Source organism: Hibiscus syriacus, unplaced genomic scaffold (genome assembly GCF_006381635.1).
Source record: "Hibiscus syriacus cultivar Baekdansim isolate YM2019G1 unplaced genomic scaffold, ASM638163v2 tig00110009_pilon, whole genome shotgun sequence".
Lineage (NCBI taxonomy): Eukaryota > Viridiplantae > Streptophyta > Magnoliopsida > Malvales > Malvaceae > Hibiscus > Hibiscus syriacus.
In genome coordinates, this window is record NW_024062561.1 from 951637 (window position 1) to 971908 (window position 20272).

Below are 20272 nucleotides of genomic sequence, written 5' to 3' on the forward strand. Positions count from 1 at the left end.
CCATAAAGTGTCGATCCATATAAAAAAGGTGTCGATCCCAGAAACATCGAAACCCATAAGTATAATGTAATAGGTAATTTTTCAGTCTAACCGATATAAGTATATCGGATTTATGAGAGAATAGGTGTAATATATGTATCGACACTTTTTAATTTTGTGTCGATACTATTTTTAAATATCGAGTGTTTTTCCCCCGTTCATTATATTATATATAGTATACAAACTCTAAATTGACAAACCCTAAACTTTTACTAAAGGCAAGCAGGCAGAAGAGAACTCTTCCTATCGAAGAATACTAGCGTTATTATAACAGTGACAATCAGATATTCAGGTAAATGTATCGATATTTTATGGGTTTGATTGATTTCTATATTGGAGTTTTTTTCCTGAATGTTTGTGTTCCAATTGTAATAGCATCCAACCAAAATGGCTCCAAAACGTCAGCGTCAGAAGCGCGGTCTTTCTCAAAGCTCTTCTCAACCACAACCTCCTTCTGAAACAAATGATTCTTCTGAGGAAATCAGGTCCTTCGAAGCTCTAAACTTTAGATCCGATATGGAGAAACAAAGATGGAAGACGAGTTTTAAAGTAAGGAAGATTTGTCCCGAACGTGTCATTGACCTGGGTTTCTTGTTTGATGACAAATATACATTTAGTTTTAAATCCACATTTAAATCTTGGGGCTGGCTTGAATTCTTTGGTATAGAACCAAAATATTACCCCAACCTAGTTAGAGTCTTCTACAACAATGCGTCCTTACAGCACAAGCCTAATAAGACTAATATAATAGGAATTAATACACATGTCATGGGGAAGGATATATATATATCTCCGGAAACTATTGCGGAGGGTTTAGGTGTAGCGAATAAAGGGGATTCAGATGAAAATGATGTAGATTGGTCTACAATTAAACGGGTTGCTAGAAATAGCCCAATTCACCCAGATGTAGAGTCGAGAGTGTTTCACAAAATGCTCACATGGTATATCCGGCCTAGTGGGGGAAAACATTCAACGCTTCGAGACAGCGATTATTGGTGGATAGCAAAGTATAAATCCAAATCCAAAAGCGCTCCAAAAATTGCTAAACTCATATTTAATACAATTGTATATATGGTCACAAAGGGAGCAACAATTTCAACTTCACTACCATATGGATGTGTCATCACCCATCTGTTGAAGAAGAAAGAAGTTGATTTTTCGCATAACGCCCCTGTTCGATTAACCCGCAAGATTGACATGTTATTTATTAAAAAAGCGGGATATGATTTTATTGAAAAACTTGGTTGGAAGCGTGTTAAAGAGGTCAGATTAGATCAAAAGAGGGAGGAAATGGACCCCATTAGCCATGAAAAAGAGCAACCAATTGGAGACGCAATGATGGAAGAAGCTCCAGAAGCTCCAGTTGCAGAGGATGTCACAATTAAGACAGTGATGGAATACATGGTCAATTTTCGGGAGCATATTGATTCCCTTGTGAGTGGAATGCGAGCTGATATTTCATCATTGCGCGATGAAGTCTCCATGTTACGTGACGAATTACGTCAACGACATCAAACGAGTTAGGTAATTCAACCCTAATTCATTATTTATGTTTCTAAGCATTTACACGTTCTGAACTGTATTGTATTTTCTTTTAACAGGTGTGGACAACCAAGCGGTCAATGAAGATGAAGCTGACGATGAAGATGACGATGATGATGATGATCCAAACAATTATATCGTGTCTGCAACGCCGCCTTCAAGAAAACTTTTAATTTTTGATCTCAATGGTGTCCTTGCATGCATCCCAAGACTTCCTACAGGTTTTAATTCTATTCTTTTGTATCCATTATTTTAACATATAAGCGTATAACTTTAATCTCATTTTCTTCATGTTGTAGTTTGTTGCCCTCAGAACAGGATTATTTGAATTTATGCAATTTTGTGTCGACAATTTTGTTCTTGCCTTTTGGTCTTCAAAGATGAGGTTAGAACATGTTTGGATCAATTGAATTACTGTAGTCAAAATCGTTAATATAAATTTGAATGTTAACATCCAAACTTGATTACAATCTCATGCATAACGTCGATCGTGTACTTGAGAAACTACCTTTATTTTCTGAGCATTTTCTATTCGTTTGGGTAAGATGAATGTCATTACAGTTTACTGACTTTTCGTTGTCTATGATTCCTACATATTTATGTTCGCCTGTTTGTGAACAGGATCAAGCAAAATGCAAAACATACGATAATGTTACCTACTGTAAAGATCTCAATGATGTTTGGAACGCGTGTCCTGATTTTAACGAGCTAAATACACTTTTGGTCGATGATTCAGCGGAAAAAATGATTTATAATCCGGTAAGTTGCATTTATGCAATATGTTTTTCCAGTTGAACAGGTGTTCATACATTGATTATTTTAACAACTTATGTGTTTATATAGAAATACAATTACATATGTCCACATACCTTTCACGCTGCTTCCCATTCGAATGACAATGCTCTAGGTATGACATTCAATTTATTCATGCTTATGCGAATTTAGTTAATTGTTAGTAAAATTGCACCTCATTAGTTTGATAATTGAAATTATTTATGTATGTCCTCAGAAAAAGGCGAAAACATACGAGAGTATTTGGAAAATTTGTTGAAGGCCCCTAATATTCTGGACTTTGTTAGAAATAACCCTTTTTCATAAATTAATTTTGTTTGTCGGTACGTTATTTGAACATCGTTGTGTATGTATCTTTTGGTTTGATTATATTGTATGTATATTTTCATTAATTATTCCATATTTGATTCTCTGTATACATATACATTTGAGGATTGTTGAAATATCAATACTAGTTATTAATGTATTTTACATCTGCTTGCAAATGTAACCAAACTTAAAGTCTCCCATAAAGTGTCGATCAATATATAAAAAGTAACGACCCCAAAAATATCAAAACCGATAATTATATTGTAATGGGAAAATTTTCTATTATACCCAAAAAAAATTAGCATAAAGTGTCGATACCTTTTCAAAAAGTGTCGATTGAAAAAACATCGGAACCCATAATTATAATGTAATAGGTAATTTTGTAATATAACCGGTATAGATATACCGGTTTTATGAGAGAATAGCTATACAACCTATATCGACACTTTTTAATATTGTGTCGCTACTTTATTTCCAGAATGGATTAAAAAAGTGTTGATACCTTTTCAAAAAGTGTCGATTGAAAAAACATCGGAACCCACAATTATAATTTAATAGGTAATTTTTAATATAACCGGTATAAATATACCGGTTTTATGAGAGAATAGGTCTACAACCTATATCAACACTTTTTAATATTGTGTCCATACTTTTAAGTAACGCTATTTTTCTTCCTTCATTCAATATTTATATGTACATCTTATACACAATAGGAGAGGAGTCATGTTGATACTTGCGATATATGGAGATCGTTGTCATTCCATTCCGTCTTCGAAAAAATCAGTTGATGTAGGCTGTGTGCTTGTACTCAAACTGAGCTTGACTAGAGGACATGTTAGTTTGTTATGTCCCTCACCGTTGCAGTACCCACATCGCCTAATTTTCTTCTCGACCTTGTTCTTCGACACTTCTTTTCGCTTGCGTTGTTTTCGTTGAGGGTCACGAACATTGTTTACTACAATGCTCTGGTTGAGTGAATCATTCAAACCAAATGATTTTTCTAATTCTTCTATTAGTTTTTTTCATCTCATCTCTTATGGTTTTGAAAGACTCGTTTGTCTTTGATGCAATGTAGCATAACCTACTTGACGTTGAACGTAGAGCAGCGAACCTTACCATCTGCATCACTTCTGGAGACACATTCATGTCAACATAACTGGGTGCAGAAGCCTTCGCATCATTAGTCCACCTACTTTGAATAAAAGTCCCGGGAAAATATGTGTAATCCAAGTGCTTCAAAATGGGAAGTTGATGGCGACACGAAAGTCTAACGGTCTAGAATTTTTTGCAGGAGCAAATTAGAGTTTTCGTACGAGAATCAAAACTAATTCCAAATTTCCTATTTTTTTCTGCGTACTTTGACAAAATATAATGTTGACATTCATCTGATAAGGACTTAATCTCTGCCTCAATCCAGTATAATGTCTCCCGTATAAGTTCATCTTGGAACGCACGAAAAGATTCGCGGGTAAAAATCGTAGCGGCATGGCTTTCAAGGTCGACCAGTTTTGTGATCTGGAAGGGCTTCGAATGGGAACTTAAGTAATCCGCTTTCAACTTGTTCATACGCATTCTACTAATTCCATCTTCAATTGCAATGAACAACATCTAAATATGTCTTCTTGTGTTTCAGTGCAATCGCTAGTGAAGCATTCATAGACTCGCACCTTTGTGTTGAGCGAATATTGGCAAAGAAATGACCAGATAGGTATGCTTGTGCCCATAAGTGTCGTGTATTTCCCTTCTCAATCACCCATGGATGCTTTTGGACGTTGAATTCTGAAACAACCGAACGTAATTGAATATCAAATTCCTCGGTTGTCCACCAGGAAGCCATGCATTTTGAGAATGCTGCTCTAAACTTTGGGTCACCAATGTTAGCTTGTGCATTGCGAGAAAGATGCCAAGAACATAATCTGTGCTTAGCATAAGGGATAATAGATCTGATAGCCCTCTGCATTGCCCTATCCCCATCGGTGACAACTGAAATAGGTGATTTATTCATCATGGCTTCTAAAAAATTCTGTAGCACCCACTCGAAAGATTGAGATGTCTCGTCAGCGATTATGGCAGTGGGAAACACAATTGTGTTATGGTGATGATTGACACCGACAATAGGCATAATTGGTCGACCATACAAATTATCTTTGTACGTTATGTCGAACGCAATTACATCACCGAAGCATGTGTAATCCGATCTCGATGTAGAATTCGACCAAATAAGATAATACAATGCCCCCGATTCGTCTACCGAGTATGTCATAAAAAACCCGGGATCATCATGTTTCTTATAATCAAATTAGGCAATAAGCGCATTCACATCCCCATCGACGTTTTGCTTTGTTTTACCTCTTTGAAGTGCATTGTAGAGGTATTTATGTGTAAATCCAACATTATGATAGCCCCCTGCCTGCTGTGTTAAATAGTTCATTACTTGTGACGTGCCAACACCGACCTCTTTCAATGTTGTTGCCTCATCGATATCATCCTTACTTACAGCTCTATTAGAACGCATAAATGGTGTCATAGCAGGTGTTCACAATGCATGATTATGTTTCTGATCAGACTTACTTATAACCCACTGACCATTTATATTTGTTGCTGTAACTAAGACTCTAGCCTTACATCCTGTTCTTGTGACTGGCGTATGAGCACATTGACGATCAACAGTATTGACTTTTGATCCTCGAAACCCTTCTTTAGAACAACAAAATTCTTGTGTCTTCACATTCCCTTCCACGTCAAGCCGTGTTGTTCCCTTACGTGGACTAAACCCATGTTCTCGTGCGAATCCCTTATAAAAGTACCAAGCTTGATCACGTGAACAGAAGAGCTGACCAACCAATCTGTCAGATTCATCAATATTATGTACTTCATGGCATTCCTCGGTTGGCTTAACATTGTCTACATCATATGATCCATGGAAAAAAATTTGTTGTGCAAGTTCAGTGGTCCCGGAGTTGATGGAGATGTAAGCAAAGGTTCATTTTGAACATGTTTCAGTCGTGCTGCTTTCAATAGGATGTGGTATTGGTAATGGTAGTTAAAGGGTGTGTACAACATTAAATTCGCAGTACTATTTAGGTATGTACAATAACTACTAAATATGTGTCAGTACATTTTCTACCTAAACATATTGTTAAATTTAAATTCTAAATACTTTCAACATATCAGGTAAATTTTACCTTTTTAAAAGAGAAGTTTATACCGTCAATAAAGTGTCCATACTTATAAAAATGTATCGATCCATAACAATATAACAGGTAAAATATGATAAAACCGGTCTCGAAATGACAAAACAGGTAAAGCGCTACCGGTTATATTGAAAGTGTCGATAATTTATTATACGTATCGACACTTTTGGAATTTAAAAGAGAAGGGTTATAGCGCCAATAAAGTGTCGATACTTTATAAAATGTATCGATCCATAACAATTAACATGTAAAAATATGACAAAACCGGTCTCGAAATGACAACAGGTAAAGCGCTACCGGATATGTTGAAAGTGTCGATAATTTATTATAAGTATCGACACTTTGGAATAATAAAACGAAGTTATAGCGCCAATAAAGTGTCGATACTTTAAAAAATGTATCGATCCATAATAATAACATGTAAAAATGATAAAATCGGTCTATAAATGAAAAAAGGTGAACGCATATAGTATCGATACATTTAAAATCGATCCAAAAATATCGAAACCGATAATTATAATGTAATAGGTAAATTTGCAATGTTACGGTATAAATATATCGATTACTTATAAAATAGGTCAATATAAGCGCTACCTATTACATTATATAAGCGCTACATATGTTATTGTACTTAATAATATTTTCCGGTTAAATACCTATTTTATTATATAAGAGCTATCTATTACATTATATAAGCGTTACCTAATATGTTATTGTACTTGATAATATTTCCGGTTAATATAATAACGATCTAAATTTTAACCGGTCACTTGTTTAACCGATCACGCCGTATATTAGCCGTTTTTTAAGCGCCGCAGAGCAGAACTACCCCTGAAAATGGGTGCCATCAAAACTAAATAAAACTAGCCTAGGTGCTCATCTCAAGGTTTTAAAAACTAAATATGCACAACATGGGTGAAATTTAAATATCAACGAAGAATATACCAATTATGTTAAAAAAAATATGTATAATATAATATGGTCGAATTAAAACAAATAATATTTTAATGAAAACTCTATAAATAAATAAGCTTGAAACAAATAATATTATAACAATAACATGACTAAAATAGGATATTTAAAAATTTAGTGGTTAAATTAAACATAACCGAAAATATTATAACAATATAAATCAGTGACTAAGATACAATAATTACAAACACTATAGCTAAAGTCAAATAACATAACATAAAGTGTGATTAAAATATAAATATTAAAAATGAAATACTTAAATCAAAATAAAAATAACTTCATTTTATGACTTTAAAATAAAGATACAAAGGAAGAGTGACCTAAATTGTGAATATCCCATGACCGGAAAATACGTGACAGGTCCTCATTAATACGACGTAGTTTTGTACAATGTATATAAAGGTATTTTGAAGGCCAAAAAGGCCAAATTTTCTCATTTTTCCCTTTAATGCTGAGAGAAGAGAGATAAGGAGAGTTAAATGCTCTAAATTCTCTCTTAAGAGAGTTTAATCGTCTGCCACCGCTGGTGGACTACACGGCGGTCTACGGTGGCCGACGCGGTGGCGTTCGGCGGCATAGGGACCAAATAGTCCTAAAAACTTCCTTTCGGTTTCCTTAGTCCAAAAACCAGCTTACCTTAACCTAAATCCTACCCCAAACCATAGATCTAGGAAAATAGAGAGTATTTTTTTTACCTTTGATGAAGTTCTCCAACAAAATCTACCACCGCCGACGATGGAAGGTAAGATTATCTCTTTGATTTTCTTCTCTGTTTACTACTTCGAATACCCACTGTGTTTTTTTCGATCGAAAATCCTTGTTCGAAATCCTCTCCGAAATTGCCTCTATTCTTATTATTATTTATATTTTTATTTTGAAACAAAAACGCATATAAAAAACATAATAATAAAGGGAAATAGATAAAAATGAAATGAACCAGAGAAATGAAAAATAACCTTCTAATACTAATAAAACTGATTTCTTATGGTGTTTGCTAACCCTCGTACAAATGCTTTTTTTTCTAGGTTTTCCAATACCCGATTACAAGAGTTTTCCTTCTTCTAAAATGCTCTCGTATTTGACTCTCCCCTGTTGGTGACTTTCTGCGTGCTCCCCCATTTCCTTTGTTTCGAATAAGCCTCCATTTATATTTTCTATGTAGTGGATTTTTTACTGAATAGTGGTAGGACATCATATCCACTTTCTGGATTTGATTTAATTTAGTGGATGAATGATAATGTTTTTTTAATCTTTTATGTTGGTGGATGATGAGTGAAACGTTGGGGTGGTGGAGTGGGTAGAAAGAAATATGATAATGGAAGCTTGGTGGAAATAAATGGGATGGTGGAAGCTTGGTTGAGGATGGGATTGAGATATAGTAAATAAAAAAGTGGTGCTCACAGCTGCCCCTCTTTGCTCATTATTGTGAAATAGGAATGAAGAAATAACAGAGCACCATTTTTTTTTCTGAATTTCTTCTCTTCAAGTCACTGGTTGTTCTGAAAATGTTGATATAAGGTTGAACAAGTTCTTCACATTATGAACTTCTTCTCCATCATTGAATCGAGTGATAGGTCGAACAAGCTCTTCTCATTATGAACTTCTTCTCCCTTTGTCGGATGAGTTCTTCTCATTATGAACTCTCCATTGGAAATGTGATCAGTTTATCTTCTCTGCTGAATTTGGAATTCCTATCAAATGTTCAACATCTGGATGAAAATGAATAAGAAATGTGTTTAAGAAAAGCTCTCTCGAGTGAAACAAAATTTCTTATTTCAAGAGAAAACTGTATCGAGCGAGACAAAATTGTTAAGAAAAACTATCTCAAGTAAGATACATTTCTTGTTTCAAGGGAAACTGTCTCAAGAGAGACAAAATTTGTTTCAAGCGAAATTGTCTCAAGAGAGACAAAACTCATTTCAAGGGAAAATATCTCAAGCGAGATAAAATCTTCTGTTTCGAGGGAAACTATCTCAAGCGAGATAAAATCTTCTATTTCGAGGGAAACTATCTCAAACGTGATAAAATCTTCTGTTTCAAGGGAATCTATCTGAAGCGAGAAAAAATCTTATATTTCGAGGGAAACTATCTCAAGCGAGAAAAATGTTATGTTCGAAATAAACTATCTCAAGAGAGAAAAGGGAAACTATCTCAAGCGAGATAAAATCTTCTATTTCGAGGGAAACTATCTCAAACGTGATAAAATCTTCTGTTTCAAGGGAATCTATCTGAAGCGAGAAAAAATCTTATATTTCGAGGGAAACTATCTCAAGCGAGAAAAAATGTTATGTTTCGAAATAAACTATCTCAAGCGAGAAAAAATGTTCTGTTTCGAGGGAAACTATCTCAAGCGAGATAAAATTTTCTATTTCCAGGGAAACTATCTCAAGAGAGATAAAATCTTCTGTTTCGAGGGAAACAACCTTAAGCGAGATAAAATCTTTTTTTTCGAGGGAAACTACCTCAAGCGAGATAAAATCTTCTGTTTCGAGGGAAACTATCTCAAGCGAGATAAAATCTTCTGTTTCGAGGGAAACTATCACAAGCAAGATAAAATCTTCTGTTTCGAGGGAAACTATCTCAAGTGAGATAAAATCTTTTGTTTCAAGGGAAACTATCTCAAGCGAGATAAAATCTTCTGTTTCGAGGGAAACTATCTCAACTGAGATAAAATCTTCTGTTTCGAGGGAAACTATCTCAAGCGAGATAAAATCTTCTATTTCGAGGAAAACTATCAGAAGCTAGAGAAAATCTTCTATTTCGAGGGAAACTATCTCAAGCGAGATAAAATATTCTGTTTCGAGGGAAACTATCTAAAGCGAGATAAAATCTTCTGTTTCGAGGGAAACTATCACAAGCGAGATAAAATCTTCAGTTTGGAGGGAAACTATCTCAAGCGAGACAAAATCTTCTGTTTCGAGGGAAACTATCTCAAGCGAGATAAAATCTTCTGTTTAGAGGGAAACTATCTCAAGCGAGATAAAATCTTCTGTTTCGAGGGAAATTATCTCAAGCGAGATAAAATCTTCGAGAGAGAAACTATCTCAAGCGAGATAAAATCTTATGTTTCGAGGGAAACTACCTGAAGCGATTTAAATTCTTATGTTTCAAGAGAAACTACCTCAATCGAGATAAAATCTTTTGTTTCGAGGGAAACTATCTCAAGCGAGATAAAATCTTTTGTTTCGAGGGAAACTATCTCAAGCGAGATAAAATCTTTTGTTTCGAGGGAAACTATCTCAAGCGAGATAAAATCTTCTGTTTCAAGGGAATTTATCTCAAGCGAGACAAAATCTTATGTTTCGAGGTAAACTATCTAAAGCGAGATAAAATCTTTTATTTCGAGGGAAACTATCTCAAGCGAGATAAAATCTTCTGTTTCGAGGGAAACTATCTCAAGCGAGATAAAATCTTTTGTTTCGAGGGAAACTATCTCAAGCGAGATAAAATATTCTGTTTTGAGAGAAACTATCTCGAGGGAGACAAAATCTTTTATTTTGAGGGAAACTATCTCGAGCGAGACAAAATCTTTTGTTTTGAGGGAAACTATCTCGAGCGAGGCAAAATCTTTTGTTTTGAGGGAAACTATCTCGAGAGAGATAAAATCTTTTGTTTCGAGGGAAACTATCTCAAGTGAGATAAAATCTTCTTTAAAATAATCTTGAGTGAAATGAAATGTCTTCTTTCGAGTAAAAATTTTCTCAAGCGAGATAAATCTTATTTTAAGAAAAACAATCTTGAGTGAAATGAAATTTCTTCTTTCTAGTAAAAATTTTCTCAAGCGAGACAAATCTTGTTTTAAGAAAAACAATGGTTGTCTCAAGTGAGACGAAATTTCTATTCGAAATGTTGAATCTGAAGATGATCGTTCCCACTTGTTGACGACGTCTTGTTGTCTTTTAATCTCATCTTCTCCTGAAATATCTGTAAAATGTACCTGGATGTAACTATCCTGATGATGGATTTTTTATGCAAAGATGCAAATTCATGTGTGTATAATGCTTGTTCTTATTGATTAATAGCAGTGAAAATGTGGTCAAGCAATCTTGGTTCTCTTCTTGATCTGTTTGTCTTCATTCTTTTTTCATACCAAGGTGTACCATCACATTTCTTTGCAAACATCTGCTTTCTTGGTTCCCTAACACAATTTTCCCCAATTTATGATTATGATCTCTTAGGTCTGTGGGACCTCTGTCAATTTCCAGGTTAAACTCTCTAGAGAGATTGTCCTATTTGAAAATGTTTTCTTTCTTTTTATTTCCAAAATATGGAAAGTTTGTTTTAGAAAAAACAACATTCTTTTAGGCTCACAATTGAAGCCATTCACATAACATGAGTTCAGTAAATATCAAGAGAATCAATAGCTCTTTTAATCTTTCAAAGTTATACCTCTTTGACAAGTGTCAAAAATTGATGGGTTGGTTTCAGGTTAGCTCCTTTATGTTTATAAGGTTTCAGTCATCAAAATGTTATTTCTTGTTCGGTCCCTGTGAACCTTACGACATGCCCATCTTCTTTGGCTTAGCATTTTAATCAGATGCTGACAAAATGACGCAACTAGTATAATCAATCACTAGACTTTCTATAACAGTTTTGTTTCGGTTCTCTAAAATGTTTCTTTTGTTCAAGCTTCATAGACTTCCTTTAATAAAGGTAGTGTAGGGACATCAGTCTAAACATAAAATTCCTACGTGCTTGTGTGAGGTTGACTATAACAAGTGTTCCTCGATTCCCTTAGTCCATTTTCATCGAAACTCATTATTAGATCAAATTGATTTAATTTTCCATTGTCTGGCTAGCTGAATTCAGCTTTATTGTATATACCTTATAATCGCTCTCATTGGGCTAACTGAAGGGCTCGTCTCATCACAAGATCTTTGACTTGACAATTACAGTGGAGCAAACACCTAACTGTCGAGTATCCGAATAATGTCATAGTTCGAATGTAATCTATTCATAAAGCCAGGGCTTTTGAGTTGCCTCTATAACCAATTGCTTTAGCGGAACAGCTCAGCTTTATTGTATAATCTATGGTAATAATTTATTAGCTTTTTTTAGCATTCAGATTTAAACTTTCTTAAGCTAATCGAGAAGAACCTGTTATAGTCTAGGTGTCCTTGATTGTCAGGAAATCTCATATTTAGAATTCAGTTCCCAAACAACTAACCTAAACTAAATTCATCTATTTCACCATTCCATTTGCGAAGATTAGTATCATCACTGAACGTCTTCAACATAAATATAGTCCAGGCAGTTTTGCAATGTCATACACAAGAGATGTCCCATGTTGTCCGCTCCTATTCATACCTGAATGCCAAGCCTTTTGATCATTTCCTCATGAGAGGAGAAGTCTAAAGTGGTCCCTGCAAGAGAAGGGTAATGGGTTCGAATGTATTATCTGTCGTAAGGTCAATGGTTCTTGTTTTATCAGTTTTCAATCTTTTCATTTTGTCAAAGATCTATAACTCTGATTCTTAAAAGAGCTTTTAATCAAGATGATATTTAAAGAATTTCGAGTCTAAAAATTACTCATTGTTCGTAACCTTACAAGGTAGTATTTAAAATGTTTGATTGTTAAGTGACTTACAAACTTTTTAATGAAAAGAGAAAAAAAAGAAATTCAAACGTAGTGGCTGCAATGAAAATGCATCAAAAGTTCGTAGTGGCTGCAATAAATTTTCTCAGTTTGCATCAGAATGCCCTATCATTCTTCGAATATCCATGCCCCTGTTGTTTTTTTTTTATGAAAATGCTTAAAAATGAAATGCAAATGCAAAATTCAAAGGTACAAATGTATATGCAAAATGCAAATATGCAAATGTAGATGCAAAAATGTTGATCCCAATGATGGATATCGTAGAACAATTTTCACATTGATAAAAGCTTTCACATTACTAGACAATCCACTTTACAGACATCCCTTTTCTTAGATGGTTGAGTCTGAAGTTGATTATTGTTTTATCTTGGATCTTCATCCTTGAAAATGATGCCCTTCAAGCGCTTTTTAACCTAACTCTGTTAATTCCCCGGTGACGCTGAAGTGTATTACTCCTTGATGGTTAACGATGAAATGATCATAGATAATAATATATTGTTGAATTATTCCTTGGATCACTGGATTATCATTTTAGTCTCGAATGCTACACGATTTTTAAGTTCACTGCTTCGTCTTGGATCTTCGTTTTTGGAATTGATGCCCCTCAATGCTCTATAAACTAACTCCATTAATGCTTTGGCGGTGTTGAAATCAGTACGTCGCTCCCTGAAGGCTAGTTATGAGATAATCGTAGATAAGAATCTACTGTTGGATTACTTCTTAGATCAAAGGATCAACTTTCCAATTTCAAATGTTATACGATCTTTGAACAAGTCTCATTCTGGTACTCTGGACTTCTCTTAACACTCGAAGCATGTCTGTGTATGCGGCTGCTTGATTGAAATTTTTTATCTCTTCTTGTGAAGATTTTCTCATGAATATCCCCTTCCGAATAAACACTTTTGCATTATGTTATGTTGATGCAATACAAATAAAGATGAAAAATTACACAAACAAAAGAAATAAGTTAGTGTACACAAACAAAAGAAAAGAAATTAGTTAGTACATGTAAGATAATCAATATCGATAAAAATGTTATTCAAAGATGAATAAAACACCTACCCCATCATGATATCTACCCAAACATGATTTATTTAAATAACATTCCTACCCGGACATGCTTTCTACCCACAATGATGTATTTTCAAGAAAACAATCCTAAACGCATGGCATCTAGTTCACATGTTGTTATTAAATAGTATTTAAAGCAAAAAGAAAAGGTTTTAAAAACACTACTCCTTTGTGCACACCTATTTGGCTACTTACTGACGGACAGAGATTCGGTAACCGTTCTACGGTTCACTATATGCATGGTTTCGGCTCTATCAAGAAAAGATACTCGAAATGTCCTTGATTTCAGTGCCCCCTTGGGCTGCCAAACCCTCGATCCTCTCCCATTACAGGTTTCAAGCGAAACGAGTTCAATTCGAGAGGATACATTTCCTTATGCCTATGCGGAAAATAAATTCCCTCGAAGACATAAGGTATATGATTCACGAAGGTTACTTGCTAGGCCTGTACGGAGAATAAATTCTCACGAAGGCGTCGTTTTCGCCCCCACTTAGAAAGGTTCAGAGCTCAGGTATAGAGCTTATGTTATGCAAATGCCCATGATGTGTGTGAGGATCAACATTTAACCCTTTGACTCAAAAAGAAAATGACACCACTCGATAAAAACTTGGACATATATGAAAGCAAAAATTCAAATGTTATTACGACAATAAAAATAATGAAGCGATTAAAAACTTTAATAAAACGATCATAAGTTAACTAAAGACTCGAACTCATATTTTCAACCACACGACAATGTGTAAGCAACTTACAGACTGACTCTAACAAAAAAAACCCCAGCGGAGTCGCCAAGTTGTCATAACCGTTTTCCAGTGGAACAATTGTTTATTGTTTAAAAACAGTTACGACTTTTAATTTTGGAAAATTGGGTAATTTTGGATTAATTTGAATTAAATTGAAAAGTGCCGTCATCAACCTTTGAGTTAAGTAGGTCGAATACCTAAAAACGTCTTTTAAAAATAATTTTAAGAAAAATCATTTTTAAGACAAAAATTGGTCTGTGTTTACCAAAAATTCGATTAAAACGGGTTCGGGAGTCGGTTAGGCGCAGGGAAAGATTAACACCCCGACAGCGCCCAAAACTGGTACTGTGTGGCTTACATATTGTCGTAATGATGGAAATCATGAATTGAATATAAAGTTAAAATATGACCCATTTATTGAATAATAATTAATTTACCTTAAAATAATAACTTAAATGAGAAAATTCAAAGGACTAGAGTAAAACAAATAAATATTACAAATCTAAATACAAAATAGCAAAATAAATATTTAAATTTATAAAGACCAAAATAAAAAACAAAAAAAAACCCTTAGGAATCAAAATAACAAAATTAGAAAATTAAAAGGCTAAAATAACACAAACATAAATTTAAAAGACTAGAATAGTAAAAATATAAATTTTGAAGACCATTTTTGAGTATATATATATATATATATATATATATATATATATAAGGAAAATGTGTATTTCAAACGAACTAAAATACAAATAAGTTCAACCAAAATATCATAAATTAATTAAAATTTATTATTAATACGTATTAAGTAATATAAATATATACACAAATATATCATAATATTAATTCTTACTAGATAAAAAATAAAATTAATTAAAACTTCAACATAAATAGTAAAATATTAAACATATAATTAACAAAGGATCTAAACAATAACAAGATCAAACAAGCAAATACATCCAAAATGGGATGGATGCTTTTAAATAATAGTGGACCCCGCATAGTGGTGAAATTTCAAAATAATGGATTCTTGATATCACGTACCTGAAAATGGGGAATGTCTTAGGAACGGTGGGTTAATATACGACTAATATACGGCGTTATCGGATATATTAAAAGATATTTAACAAATTCAGTTTAGCGCTACCGGAAATGTTGACTAATAATAAAATAGTAGGTCTAAGTCATGAAGAAATATTAAAAAATTGTGCAACCGGCAAACTTAACTTGTCGGTTCTTGTCGATCCAAATTAAAAATGTATCGATCCACAACGATATAACAGGTAAAACTATGGCAAAACCAATATTGAAATGATAAAACCGGTAAAGCAGTACCGAATATATTTAAAGTGTCGGTACTTTAATATAAGAATCGATACTTCGTTAATTTAAAAGAGAACCAGTTTTAGCGCCTATAAAGTGTCGATACTTTCAAAAAATATATCGATCAACAACGATATAACAGGTAAAAATATGATAAAACTGGTATCAAAATGATGAAACCGGTAAAACGCTACCGGATATATTGAAAGTGTTGAAACTTTATATAAGGATCGACACTTTGTGAATTTAAAAGAGAAGCAGTTTTAGCACCTATAAAGTGTCGATACTTTAAAAAAATGTATCGATCAAACAACGATATAACAGGTAAAAATATGATAAAACCGGTATCAAAATGATAAAACCAGTAAAATGATACCGGATATATTAAAAAGGTCGATACTTTCGTAAGTACGTGTAATAAATTATCGATACTTTCAAAGAAATATGTAATTATCCTTTCAAAAGTATCAACACCTGACATAAAAGTATCGACACTTTTGTATTTGTATCGATTAAATATAAATAACATATACGATGAAAATATAAAGGTCATAGCTAAATATCCTCTGAAAATAGATAGAACGAACGAGTTTTTGAAATCGAAGCGTAATTGTTGCTGCATTTCAGAAGGTGTTTCTAAAGCGAAGTTTGTTTGTTTGTTGCTGCAGTCGAATCAAAAAGTATGTTGTCGAAACCCTAATTTTTTATTATTACAGTAATCACGATAGGGTTTTTATGTGTTGTTTGGGGTTTTAGAGTAAAAAAGCATTTGGGACCGATTGTAGGTAGAAAGTGATATTCAAGGAAAAATATAAATGTCGATACTTTTATTAAAAATATAGGTAGAAAATGATATTATAGGTTGTATAAATGTGCCGACACATTTTGTAGTGGCCATTCAAATTCTTTTGAAGAAAATCGTTTTACCACAAGAGTAGTTATCTATATTTGTATATTGAATAAAGTGTATGTAACAAAATAATTTGATTTGCGTAAACTGATATATAAAGGCCAGGAAAAATGGAGTCAATGAGTTGGAAAATTGTTGGTGGCGCATATGACTTTGAAATTGAGGCCGAGACTTGAAAGCAACCAAAGGGTGGATATATGTACTTCTAGTTAGTATCAATGTCTTTTTGTTATTATTGTTGAAATGGTAATTGGATTAAAGTATCGATAAACTTTAAATTGATTACAAATTTTAAATGTTGACAGTATGGCCGAATGCAAAAGGATGAAGGAAGATGGCACACAGAGCGGTTTGGTATGTAAAATGAAATTGACATTGAGTATTATTTAGTGTTAATGTATTGATTAAGAAACATTTATGTTTAAAATTAGGTGACAAAAGATGTGAAGTCCAAATGGAATTCGATGAGTGATGCTAAAAAGGAACCTTACATCACACAGTCAAGGAATGATAGTAAAGAATACAAAGAACGGAGGAAAGCACATGAAAATAAGGTATTCATTAAACTTGTAAATACGTTGATACAAAATATATAAGAACTATAACATTATATATTGTTAAAAAATGTAGGAAGTGTCGACAAGATGCAGCATTAAAAGGGTGAATTCATTAATTAAACACCTTAAAGAGAAGGGTCAGTTGAATGTGCTGGGAGAAATAGGTTTTGGATCGTTGGTAGGAGTAAGGGATCGACCTATTCGGAGGGAATTGTGTCGATCCTTGATGGCGAAATTTGATGTCAGACAATGTATTGCTAAGTATGGTGATTTTTCATTTCCTCTCGGGATCCCATGTGCTGCAGCCGTATTAGGGGTAGAAAATGAAGGCAAAAGTGTTGTAGAAATCTGTAAGAGTAAGGACTGGAAAGCACTTGCCTTCAAATATGGTTTGAAGCAGAAGGTGACATGCTGAAATTGAAGAGGAAATAAAAAGTGGATCTTACGGGGGGGATGAGCTGAAGGCCAGAGTTCTATTATACCTTGTCGGTATCTTTCTTTGTCCAACGGGTGATACGTCAACGAACAAGGAATATATGAAGCTCATTTGCGATTAAGGCTTGAAGGGTGAATTCAATTAGGCTGAATATATCCAATCGAGATTGATTGAATCAATAATCACCTTTAAAAAGGGCAGCCAGAGATACCTCAAAGGGTGCATAGCAATCTTAGAGGTAAATGAGTTGAATAACTTTTTTGTGTTTTTATATAAAATGATAGTATAGTAATTATATAAAAATATAAATTTTATTATAAATGCAGGTTGCACTGTTCGATTTTTGGTCGGGCTGTGAGGTAGTGCCGGCTTATGAAATAACCGGAGTGGCACGCATCCGTGCATGGGGGAAGGAAGAGGTGGTTAGAGTGATAGTGAAGTTGAAGTTGGATAGAGCGAATAAGCATGAAAGGGTAATAAATGTAATTAAATAATATTAAGAATATAATCAATGTCTTAATATTGTAATTTAATTTTGAAGGTTATTGGCAAGGATGTAGAGGAGGTAGTGGAGGTAGAGGAGAAGAAATGAGAGATGGTTGTATTGGGGGATGACGGTGAGGGGGACGACGGTGAGGGAAAACAGAGTAACTTCGACATTTTGATGTCTGAATTGCCTGATATCAAAAAAATCCAATTTTATATCATGCAAAGACAATCAAGAGTCGAAGAGAAACTTGATAGAGTCGAAGATACACTTGAGAGGCATAAGGGGGTAGTGGAAGGAAAAATAGATGGAGTGGTGAAAGAAGTAGAGGTGTTGAGGGGTGAAGTGGTGAAGTGGTGAAAGAAGTTGAGGTGTTTAGGGGTGATCTTAAGATGGTGACGGGTGAAAAATTTGAGGGAGTGGTGAAGGAGGTTGTGGAATTGAGGAGTGAACTTACGGGGGTGAAGGGGGTGGTTGATAAATACTTGGATGAAGGAGATCAATTGAAGGGTGAAATAAAAGAGATGAAGAGCTATGTAGAGAAACAATACGATGAACTGAAAAAATATGAAGAAGAAAAGAGGGAGGAGAAAGAAGAAGAGATGGAAAAAAAGTGGGAGGAGGAGGAAGAAGAGATGGAAGAAATGAGGAGGAAGGAAGTCGATGTCATTTATACAACGGAGAGTGTTATGGCAGCAGATTTGGATTCGGAATGTCCTGCACCCCAAAAGAAGAAGCAGAAGGTAAGTTGAATAAAATAAAACTTAATTTGATCTTTATTATGTTGTTGTGACAAAAATTTGTATGCAAAATTGTAGGTTGAAAAAGCGGATATTCCAAGCGGAATTGATGACATCGAAGCTGCAATTTGTGATTATTTATGGAATAGTGAGTTAGAATCGGGGTAAGTGAAATATATTGCTTTGTGAGTGATATTTAAATATTTCATGACAACATATTAATCCTAATGATTCATACAGATATTCTGTAATCTCAATGGGAAATCAATTCGCTACTGTATACGACGTTGCAACGTTGAAGCCTACGGAATGGGTTGGCGGTGTGGTAAGTAGAAAGTATAAAATGTTAAAACTTATTGAATATGTTCTGATTGTGTAATTAATTTTGTTAGGTTATTGATTTGCTCGCCTGGACAGTATGCTACGATTCTCAAAAGTCACTCCGGAGGATTGGCAACCTTCCATACCACTTAGCGGTGAGTTAAATTAATAAATGGAGATAAGTAGTGTTATAGACGGTAAATTAATAATGTTTGTTGTGTAATTGCAGCATCAGGCATTGGATGCCAACAGGAAAGAAAGTGTTGAGAGTATTGTTACCTTCTGGGGTCCCATATTGGATAACTATATGAAATTCACCGACTGTGAGAAGGTAAGACACCATACCAATTGCAAATGTTGTTTTCGGATATAGAATGTTGAATTTTGTCAAATTGGGTGTGAAATTTGTTGCATATCATGATCACAATAAACTACCATAATTCACATTGGTATCTGTTGGTGTTGGATATGGTAGATCGTGTTGCAACAATATATGATAGTATGTTTACATTTGAAGCATCTAAACAGAGAGTGAAGGATGCTAAGAGATTGGTATGTATGTAGGTATGAAATGACATTATGTAAATTATAATGCATAACGTTTTTGGATCATAACTTCTTCTTTTTTAATGCAGATTAAAATATTAGGTTTTTATAATAAGGCACGCAGTTGGGTTGAATTATGTGGATCTCTAGGAAAGTTTCCCTTGAAAATTTTCAAATTTGTGGAGCATAAGAAGAATAAGCAATTGAATGGGTATGAGATGTTATCATAAATAGAAAGCTTAATTTTATAGGATTCATCATAATTGACATGTGTGGTTTTCAAATTTTGTAACATACATGATTGCGGCATGTATGTGATAATGTGGATGGAATCGATCGGTTCTACAGGGGCAACTGGTGATTTTGTAAGTGGAAAGAAAAAATTCGTTTGTGGTAAAATTGTTAAATGTTGTAGATTGAATGCTGTAGTTTACAATACTTAACGTTATGACAATTTGAATATAGGTTGTTAGAGAGTGGGATCGATCGCGAATATTAAACGATCTCGTAAGCCACAATCAAAATCAACGAAGACAGGAGATAACAAAAGCTGCCATGAGACATAAGAATAATAAAAGGATGCAATGATGTAAATGTAGGGTTAATTTTGTATTAGATTTATAATTTTGTATATGATTTATAATTTTGTATGTGAATGTAATTATGAATGAGATGAGAAAAGTTAGCAGTAGGTTGT